Source organism: Chenopodium album, chromosome 13, assembly GCF_948465745.1.
Source record: "Chenopodium album chromosome 13, dcCheAlbu1.1, whole genome shotgun sequence".
Lineage (NCBI taxonomy): Eukaryota > Viridiplantae > Streptophyta > Magnoliopsida > Caryophyllales > Amaranthaceae > Chenopodium > Chenopodium album.
The window spans coordinates 45522922-45533900 of record NC_137846.1 but is presented as its reverse complement, the minus strand read 5'-3'; the positions used below and the strand labels follow the sequence as shown (position 1 = coordinate 45533900).

Here is a 10979-nt window from a genome sequence, read left to right as displayed (position 1 = left end):
GTCATTTTTTAAGGGGGGTAAGTCGGATATTAATCCTCCAATAAAAATAATAATACTTAATTCCCTAAAAATATGTACATTATTTTTGCCAAAAATATGCACCCTTTTCTTTTTCTTTTTTCCCTTAAAATAAACCATAAAGTCGAGATGATTTGAGTCAAGTAATTAAAACGCAAAATGGTTTAATTTACAGCGCGTGGTCAAGAAAGGAAGGATGATTAATCAAAGATAACCTCTTCGTACAAGTCCAACTTTTCGATAAACCTATAGCTCGCAAGAGAAAAGCTAGAGTTATAATGGCAACTCAAGAAGAAGTCAATGATCTTAAGAACCAACTGGCTATTGTGACCGAGACACTGAAGCTTCTTGCACTTAGGATCGATGATCCCGTGAAGCAACAACAAATGGACCTCATGCAAGAGAGTTTAAGCAAGTTGTCCAGCGACTACAAGTTTCAAGAGCTTACATCACAAGGGGTCTCGGTGGACAAGGATCTTCTTCCGCAGAAGTTCAACGCCAACGACATCCCAAAATTCAGAGCAATTGACAACCCTTACTTTCATTTAAGAGCGTTTGAAACAATAATGAGTATTAAGGGTATTGATAAGAAGGTCTTCCCTTCTCTTTTCTCACTATCTCTCGAGACCGTTTGCCAACAATGTTTCTTTTCTCTCGAGAAAGAAAAGACCTCTACTTGGGAGTCTATAGCAAACGCTTTCGTTGATAGGTACAAGTGAAACATTCAAGTCGAGACTGACCATAGAGAACTTGAAATCCTCAAACAGAAAGAGAATGAAGGCTTCACCTCTTTCTTTAATAAGTGGAGAGAAACCTCAGCTAAGATGATTGAGGTGCCAAGCGAAAAAAAGTCTGTGAGACTGTTTATCAAGAATCTCCAAGAAAAATATTCCAAGCATCTTAAATATCAAAATAATCTCCATACCTTTAAGGCTGTTTATGACATTGGGATCAATATTGAAGATGACTTGGCTAAGTCAAAAGCTGCCAACAATAACTCCAACAGTGGCTGGAAAGGGAAGAAGAACGACAATCTTTCTTCTTCCAAAACCGCCCACTCAAATAATGTTAGCACCTTTAATTTAGGAGAAGTTCTTGCCATGAACAACCAAGGACAGAAGAAACCATTTAGGAGGAACTTCACTCCTATTGGCATGAGTTATGACACCGCATTTGATCGATTAAATGCAAAAGGTCTTATAACTCCTATTGGACCATTTGGGGACCCACCAGTCGAGAAGAGGTCAGTTAACTGGAACCCCAATGCACACTGCAAGTATCACCAAGGTAGGGGCCATTCCACTGAAAGCTGTTGGAAGCTTAAGGAAGCTATCCAAGACCTAATCGACAACAACAAACTGTCGTTGCCCCCTGCCAGTAAGAAGCCAAGTATCGACAATGCACCTCTAGCTCATACTCTAGCTATCTCCGATGAAGAAAACGAGGTTGACCCTTCCTCTCTCATTAAACCTGTCAAAGAAATCTGTGCCATAGAAAAAGAAGAGGAGATCTTTTTCGATGTCAAGGATAGTCTTCCAGAACCGGCAAATAAGGAAGATATACAATTGCTCACACTGTCTATGAAGGAGGCATCGTAATTACTACGTGAAGCTCTCAAAGTTATGAACGAACTCCACAGGAAATATGATGAGCTTCCACTTCCAAAAGAAGAACCTAAAAGAGAATTCACACCAGTAAGGACGACTTATGAGGCAAAGAACTTTCCCTTACAAGTCCCTGAAAAACCCAAGAAGAGCAATAGAGTTTACACTCCAATTGGGATCCCATATGCGGAAATGTTCAAAATGCTCTCCGAGAGTGGCGAGATCAAACCTCTCGAACCGAGACCATTCGAGTCATTGAAAAGGACAGATAGATATTACTGTCAGTATCATCAATCAGGGGGTCACACTATAGAAAACTGTTTCAAATTCAAGGATTTGGTACAGAAAATGATTGATGAAAAGAAACTAGTCCAAGTTCAACAAGAAGAGGATACAACCATTAATGGAGTTTGGGACAATGATGAAGAAGATGTCTATCTAAAGGACATAGTAGGACCTTCACTCTCTGTGTCATACACCACAGATGACATTTGGGCTGAAGAAGATTCATCAATAGACGTCCTCACAAGATCTGGGAGAATGCAACCTCCCGTTTCAAAACAACCTATGCCTACCATACATCAAGTTCCCATACCTATCATCGAAGACAATGACATTGTTAAACAGTTTAAGAAGACAAAAGTTGAGATGAATGTGTGGAAACTTCTGGCAACATCTCGAGAGCATAGGTTGGCTGTAATGAATGCCTTGGATAAAATCGGGATAGATTTTGACACTACTCCTGAGGGATTAGCCAAATTCCTCACAAGTGACCTTCCTAGTCCTATTAATTTGATCACCTTTTCTGACAAAGATTTACCTCCAGAAGGTGACAAACATTACAAGGCATTAAACCTCACGGTAGTCTGCAAAAGGATGAATGTTCCCATGACTCTTGTAGACAATGGATCGGCTATCAATGTCTGTCCACTTAGGACTGCGAGGATGCTCGGCATAAGGGGTGAGGACTTAACTCCGTCCACACAAGGAATAAGAGCCTACGATAATACTCGTCGTCAAGCTCTTGGCAAGATCACCCTAAATGTAATGGCAGGAGCAATAGAACATGCTACTACTTTTCAAGTAGTGGACATCAAAGCCTCATTCAACTTATTATTGGGACGCCCTTGGCTTCATGATCTAAAGGCCGTCCCTTCATCTCTCCACCAACAAGTGAAAGTTATAGTTGGAGGAATTCCAATCACCATCGATGCTTCGCCTATGAGAATCAAATCCATAGAGAATCCAATCATTAATGTGGAGCACGACGAGGATGATGAAGACCTATGGGACTTTAACGAAGAAGTCTCCTTAACCCAGGAGGATGAAAGGACATCTCTTTTCCATGACCCCCATTCCAACATGACCGTCAACGCCATGCTGAAGAAACAAGGACACTTTCCTGGAATGACTTTAGGAAAGAAGAAAGGAATAGCAAAACCGCTAGAGTCACCTGGCCTCCCTAAGTTAGATACTTTCGGACTTGGTTTTGAATCGACTCGGAAAGATCTCAAGCGAGCCCAGGAAAAGTTGAAGGTGCGTAGGGACGCTCGCATTCAGAAGAAAGCAATTCCAATGGATCAGTACCCTTTTACGCTTAATGGTCAGTTCATAAAAGAAGGAGAGGACTATCCATGCCATTAATTTTGCGAGCCATTTGTTATAAACGGCATAAGACAACCGGGATTCGAGATTTTCTTGGTTTACTACTTCACTGATGAAACCCCAACTCCCGTCCATAAGGAGAAAGCACCCTCATGCTTTGACTTTAACGTCATGGGATTACTGTTTGGGCGAGAAAAGAATGAGCCAGCTTATGAAGAAGATAACTCCTCATTCATTCAAACGGTCCTACAAAGTGAAAGCTTCGACCCCTCGAAGCTAATTACTCCAGCTGAAGGATCACTACATGGATGGCGCAAGACTATCAAAGTGACTACTTCAAGCGGAAGGAAGATATCAATCACGACAGGACAGGGACCGATGTTTGAAGAGTCGTCTGAGTCAGAGTCCGAGTTAAAGTCTTTCCCTTTAGAGTCTTCTAAGTCTTTAGTAGTAACACCTCCCTCTCCTATTTCTTCTCCTAGGATAGTTAGTGATCCAGTCCCTGAGGACATATCACTATTTGATGTAATGATCTCAGAGTATAATAATATTTCTCATTCTCCTTACTTCTTGTGTTCTTCCCTAACCCAAGATGACGAGCATTGCTTAGCTAACGATGAAAAAGAAAAAGAAATTATTAAAGCAATGGAAACACTCGAAAAGAAAACACCGGTAATTGAAGAAACTGAAACGGTTGATATCTCGAATGATTCAACCCATAAAAGAGAAGTTAAAATCGGATTAACATTGAATAAACAAGAAAGAACCGATTTAATTAACTTACTTAAAGAATTTATCGATGTATTTGCTTGGTCATATGAAGATATGCCAGGCATTAATAGAGAAATAACTCAACACACTATACCACTAATTCCAGGAATGAAACCTGTAAAACAAAAGTTGCGTCGAATGAAACCCGACGTAGCACTTAAAATAAAAGAAGAAGTTCAAAAACAAATAACTGCAGGTTTCATCAAGGTATCCAAATACCCCGAATGGGTCGCCAACGTCGTCCCAATTCCAAATAAAGACGGAAGGGTAAGGATGTGTGTCGACTATCGAGATCTAAACAAGGCAAGTCCAAAGGACGACTTCCCTTTGCCACACATCGATATTCTGGTAGATAACACGGCAAATCACGCGCTTCTCTCATTCATGGATGGGTACGCAGGGTACAATCAGATTCTCATGGCAGAAGAAGACATGGAGAAAACAACCTTTATAACACCATGGGGCACTTACTGCTACACGGTAATGCCATTCGGGTTGAAAAACGCGGGTGCTACTTACCAACGTGCAGCAACTGCCTTACTCCATGACATGATGCACAGAGAAGTTGAGGTATATGTCGACGACATGATTGTAAAATCAAAAGACCGTCCAGGCCATCAAGTAGCCTTAAGGAAATTTTTCGAAAGGCTAAGAAAGTATAACATGAGGTTGAATCCATCAAAATGTGCTTTTGGAGTCACCTCAGGCAAGCTCTTGGGATATGTCATAAGCTCTAGAGGAATAGAGGTAGACACAACCAATATTAAAGCAATCATGTCAATGCCACCGCCCAAGACTGAGAAACAGATTCGAGGATTTATTGGCCGGTTGCAATACATAAGTAGGTTCATATCAAAACTGACGACGATATGTGAAACAATCTTCAAGAAGCTCAAGAAGAATGTACCAATAATATGGGATGACGAGTGTCAAAAAGCCTTGGAAAAGATCAAAGCCTATCTCACAAATCCTCCCGTATTAGCACCAGCACTTCCCGGAATACCTCTTAGGTTATATTTGACGGTTACCAAAGAGACAATGGGAGTCATGCTAGCACAAGAAGTAGAAGGCAAAGAGAACGCAATCTATTACCTAAGTAAAAAGATGCTCGAATACGAAACACGCTATACACCGCTCGAAAAATTGTGCCTCGCCTTGGTGTGGGCCACAACTAAGTTAAGACATTACATGTTGGTGCATACCGTTTTCGTAGTCTCCCGATTAGATCCACTCAAGTATTTGTTCGAGAAATCTACACTCAATGGACGCATATCAAGATGGATAGTCAATCTAGCCCAGTTCGATGTAAGGTTTATGCCACAAAAAGTTATTAAAGGATCCGTGGTGTCAGACTTTCTAGCAGATTTTTCAATAGAAGACTCGACGCCAATACAAGACAATGACTTTCCAGATGAAGACCTAATGGTCACTGAAGATGATATTTGGACCTTGTATTTCGACGGAGCCTCAAACCAAAAGGGATGTGGCGTCGGAGTGCTACTAGTATCACCTAAAGAAGAGCACGTTCCAATCTCAATAAAGCTTGATTTCGACGTTACCAACAATGCTGCTGAATATGAAGCATGCGTGGTAGGCCTTAAAACAGCTTTGGCATTGGGAGTAAAGAAGTTAAGGATATTCGGAGACTCTTCTTTGATCATCAATCAGATATCTAAAAGATGGAAAGTAAGGAGCAAAAGCCTAGCCCCTTACCAAACCTATCTGGAAACTCTTACCAATCAGTTAGAGAAGGTAGAATATACATATCTACCTAGAGAAGAAAACCAATTTGCTGATACCTTGGCAAGATTAGCCTCAATGGTTAGGATTCCTACAGAAATCGAGCAAATGCCTCTAACTATCGAAAAAAGGCACAAACCAGCATACATCCAGGCTATAGAAGACGACGACTTAGTCCAAGAAGAAGAAGAAGAAGAACCGTGGTACACGAAAATACTCAATTATGTCACCAATAGAGAATACCCTCCTCATGCTGACAAAAGAGCAAAGCGAGCGTTGAGACTTTTGGCTTCTCAATATGTACTCATAGACAACGAGCTACATAAAAGGGTACCTAAAGGTCGAGCTCTCTTATGTGTAGGAAAGATGGATGCACAAAGAGTGATGAGAATACACTAGTGGAAAAAAGGCCATCCGTAACGGGCAAAAACTGCATATGCGTAACGGGCAGCGGCCGTTACGGATGGCCTTTGTTATTCGTAACGGACATTTAAATTGCCCGTTACGAATAATAGGTTATTCGTAACGGACATTTAAGTTGCCCGTTACGAATAACCTGTTATTCGTAACGGACTTTTAAGTTGCCCGTTACGAATAATAGGCTATTCGTAACAGACACTTAAGTTGCCCGTTACGAATAATGTTCAAAACATGCTAAAATTAGGGGTATTTGTAACTGGCACTCTTTGGTACTAGTTACAAATGCCCCAATTCTTTTCTTATTTCCTTTTATTTTTAACTATAAATTGGTTATCATCCCTGATGAAAATATCAAAACATTATACATACAAAAGCTAACTATATGTTTCAAAAGAAGTTAAAAAAAATATATTATGACACCACTTAAAAAAAAAAAAAAGATTAGAATTACAAATAATTTCAGCAGCCCCTTCTAATCACAGAGGCGTTCTTTTAACTCCCTCTTAATTTCAGCAGCCTCCTTTTAATCATTTCCTTTTATTAATCTTGATTCTTTTGATATTTCTTATCTTTATTAAAAGCACCATCAGATTCAGTTCCATGGGAACCTTTAAACTGCTAACTCCCATCAGAATTTCCTCGTTTCCCATCTGCATTTCTCCGCATACTTCTACTTCTTCCCTGCCTAACAACGCCTACTTCTTCTCCAAATAATCGACAAGTCTCAACAACAGTATGATTCTTCGTCCTTCTAAGAGGAAAAGCTTTTGAACCAACAGCAACCATACGAACCCAAAGCTGCCACAGGACCATAATCAACAACAACCATTTTAGCAAATTGACAAACAATAAGAAGTGTTCAAGTTCTTTCAATTTAACTCTTGTTATCAATTGCACAAAAATTTAATGATTCAAGAAGCCTACAATATTCCTAAGTAACACCACACTCCTAACCTGCCACACCATATTTCTTAATTATTTGAGCATTTCAGCGAGACAACAAGCATTCACCTCGGCTCATGTGCTCAATTCGACTTAAAAATGTGACACATTAGAAACCAGATTTGACTCAATCAACAAATTAGGCTCAAAATATCACATAAATTCCTTCTCGTTTAAGAATATCAACATAAAATGCACATAACGTTCTAGCAAGTAATAAGTATCAACTCCAAAGGTATTAAGCGGTAAAATGATTTTACAAGCTAGCAAAAAGCCAAATTAGAATAAGATGTATAAAATTTGACTTCCAAACAATATTCCATAGAGTCCATGATACAAAGTTAAAATTGGCAGACTTAATTACGAGATAAGGGTACAAGATAACAAGCTAGTGGAATCATACTGCATTAGTAATTTTGGTGCCCTTAATTATCAAGATACGATACAAAATTAGTACTTTTGATAAAATTGAGGAAAAATTTAGAAGTAGAGAGAGTGACAATGAAAATACCGGTGATGGAGGAGAATTTGGAGCCGGGTTTAGCGTGGATGCATCAATACAGTTACAATTGTCAAAGCTTATCTAATACATCATTACAAACCCCCACATATTGCAAGGATTACTTTGCATGCCCAACACATGGCAAACCAATTTTCCCAACCAATTTAATCCACACGGACCACACCTATATCAATTGCTTTGGGATTGAAACCAAAACTAAAACCAGTTCATACAGTAGACAAGTAACACAATCAACCAGTAAGGTCTTCTAGGAATCTCTTACTGCAACCATGCCATTCCTAACCACAGTCTCTGATGAGGCTCTTACCTATGGCAAGATAGGGTCCAGATAAAGTGATAAACAACCTAACCCCCTTTGAAATTAATTAAATAGGTGCCCTAATTCATATAGCTACTACTTTCAAGAGTTAATTTATAATAAATCCCCCCAAAAATTAATCTATTGTGACATGTTTCTGTCCAAAATCTGTTCATCTATTGAGCGTGACACTGGAAAATGTTCCAACACTTTCTACTGAGAAATCCAACCTCTTTTGTGGGACTGAAATGATAAGGATTGATAAACAACCCCTCCCCCCCACCCCCTTTATTTTTGTCCTCTCCCTTCATTTGCATTACATGAAGAAAACTACAGAATAATAAGTTGCCCAACACAATAGATAGGAAGGAAAAAGGAGCTTCTGTTTTGATTCTCAGTCCAACATATAATAGGTTTATAGCTTACTGTAGACTGAGAAGAGCTCAAAAAAGAGAAATGAACACCTAAAGTCAAGCCTGTTCAATGAGTTTAGGATACAGTACATTAGCTCATACCTGCAAGAAACTGCTGTTTTTGACTTCTTCGAAATCATCTTTGATGTACAAAAGTGCCCCTGATATAACACCTGCAATTCGAGATCTCCTTAAGAACATATGACTTCCAAAAAGAAAATGAAGACAAATCTAGCAGAAGCTAATAATGGTTGTAAAAGTAAAACAGAAAATTACTAAGAAAATTCACTAAAACTATTATCGTCGTTCCGATAATTGAAACTTAGCCAAATCTTCTATTACATAAAAATCACAACTCAAACTACAAAATCAAGACTAACCTACACATGAATTGTTTTCCAAAAATTATAGTTTACCACGGACTGGAACTTTAGACTAACTATAGGAGTGTGGTTCCACTAAAAAGTATAAACACACTACTACGAGACACTTATATACAAGTATAAAAGAAAGGCCCAACCAGCAAATAAGATAAGAATTACGGAGTACATAATACCCAAAAACTTCGCTTAGATATTCACTTTCGGACACATTTCATCATAAAAAACATCAGGATGTCCATTACACACATTAGATGCATAAATTAATGTCATTGATTATATAACTATACGATTTAAATCGAATTGTTTGCACCAAAACCCTCAGCAATAAACACTTACAGAAATCATACTGAAGAACAAAGCATCAAATAATTCAAATTTTATACATTTACCTTACTGCTGGTAAATAATAGTTATTCCCCATGTTCATTTTTCCATGACATAACTTGTCCCCCGTGCAAACTAATCTGTAAAATTGAAAAGCATACAAATCAATAACCCCATTTTATTTTTAATTTTTTTAAAAAAATGGAGATAAAGAAAAAGATGAATCGTTTTCAATAGAACAAACAAAAACTAAGATTTTCCTTAAAGCTACAACAACTCTTGATTTAATTTTAAAATTAGTTTAAACTTGTGAATGTAATAATCAATATTATAAAATAATACCGAACAAGATTTTTTGTACTAAAAACATCACCATCAACCAAGATTACAAAAATGAATTCCATCAATAAAACAAAAAAAAAATGGCACAAATGAAATTTCATTCTATCAAAATCAACAACACAAAAGAAATTAATCCAATCAAAATACAATTAAATTCTGTGACTTCTAATTCAAAAAATTAAAAAAAAATAAAAGTTAAATTACTCACAAAAATCCCAACTACCAATACCTACTTTACTCGACTTTAATTAATAATCTTCAACAATAAATAACCCAGATCCAGAAAATAATAACCTCAAAATTTGCTAAAAAATGAATTTTTATTTTCAAAGGTACTCAAAATTATGAACCCAGAAAAATTAATTAAAACCCATAAAAACACATCATTTGGCAAAAACCCAGAAAATAATTTACAGCACTTCTTTGAATTTTTGGTATCAATTTGCCAGATGTTGGAAAAATTTCATACTCACAACAAGATTTAATCAACTCCAAACAATAAAAAAAAAAAAATTTAAAAAAAAATTAAAATGAAATCGCAAAAGCTCAAAAAATAAAAAAGAACTAAATCAAATCAAAAATCGAAAAAGGGGAAATTACCAAATACGGCCACGCACCATTAGCGAAGCTCTCTAATGAAAATTTCGTGGAGTTCGGAGTAGAACTGTACACAAGAGAGCGGCAATTCGACTTCAAAAAACTTAGGGGTTAGCAGAAATTGGAGGTGAAAATGAAGGGAGCTTCAACAATGGTTGTAGGAGAGAGAAGATGGAGGTAAGGAGAGTGAAGTAAAAGAAAATTCGCCATTGAAGAAGCAGATCTATGAGAGAGAGAGAGAGAGAGAGTGACTGAGTGTGAAATGAGAGAAAAGAGGTGAATGACGGCTAGGTAAACCCTAATAAAAAGCCAAAGCCAAGTAATGGGCTCCTCTCATCATTTGGGCCACGCTCAAGCAGTTGTATCGGGCTCAATATGCCCGTTACATGTAATATAATATCCGTAACGGGCAAATGATGACGGTTACAACTAAATAAGTATTCGTAATGGGCACTATTTTTCCCGTTACGAATAACTAAGTATTCGTAACGGACACTATTTTGCCCGTTACGAATAACTAAGTATTCGTAACGGACACTAATTTGCCCGTTACGAATAACTAAGTATTCGTAACGGACACTATTTTGCCCGTTACGAATAACTAAGTATTCGTAACGGACACTAATTTTGCCCGTTACGAATATATTTAATGTAACGGACACTAATTAGTTATTCGTAATGGACACTATTTTGCCCGTTACGAATATATTTAATGTAACGGGCATAGCTTTGCCCGTTACAAATAGCCTGTTACGAATGAGATTTTTCCCACTAGTGATAGTTCACGAAGGAATCTGTGGCACTCATGTAAACGGCAAAATGTTAGTCCAGAAAATAATGCGAGAAGGATATTATTGGACTACAATGAATAGAGATTGTCATCAATACGTAAAAAGATGCCCTAAGTGCCAAATTTACGCCAACTTACAACATGTCCCTCCATCTTTGCTCTACACCTACACATCGCCATGGCCATTCTCTACATGGGGAATTGACATA

General features: G+C 37.9%; 1 long non-coding RNA gene across 1 annotated transcript; it reads right to left on the bottom strand.

Moving 5' to 3' along the window:
- Positions 1 to 6541: 6541 nt before the first annotated feature.
- On the bottom strand, positions 6542 to 10204 carry LOC145576710 (uncharacterized). The gene is made up of 3 exons (XR_014098534.1): positions 10001 to 10204; positions 9107 to 9181; positions 6542 to 6956 (listed from the first exon to the last, which is right to left on the bottom strand). It is a non-coding gene; the product is annotated as an uncharacterized LOC145576710 (long non-coding RNA).
- Positions 10205 to 10979: the final 775 nt, after the last annotated feature.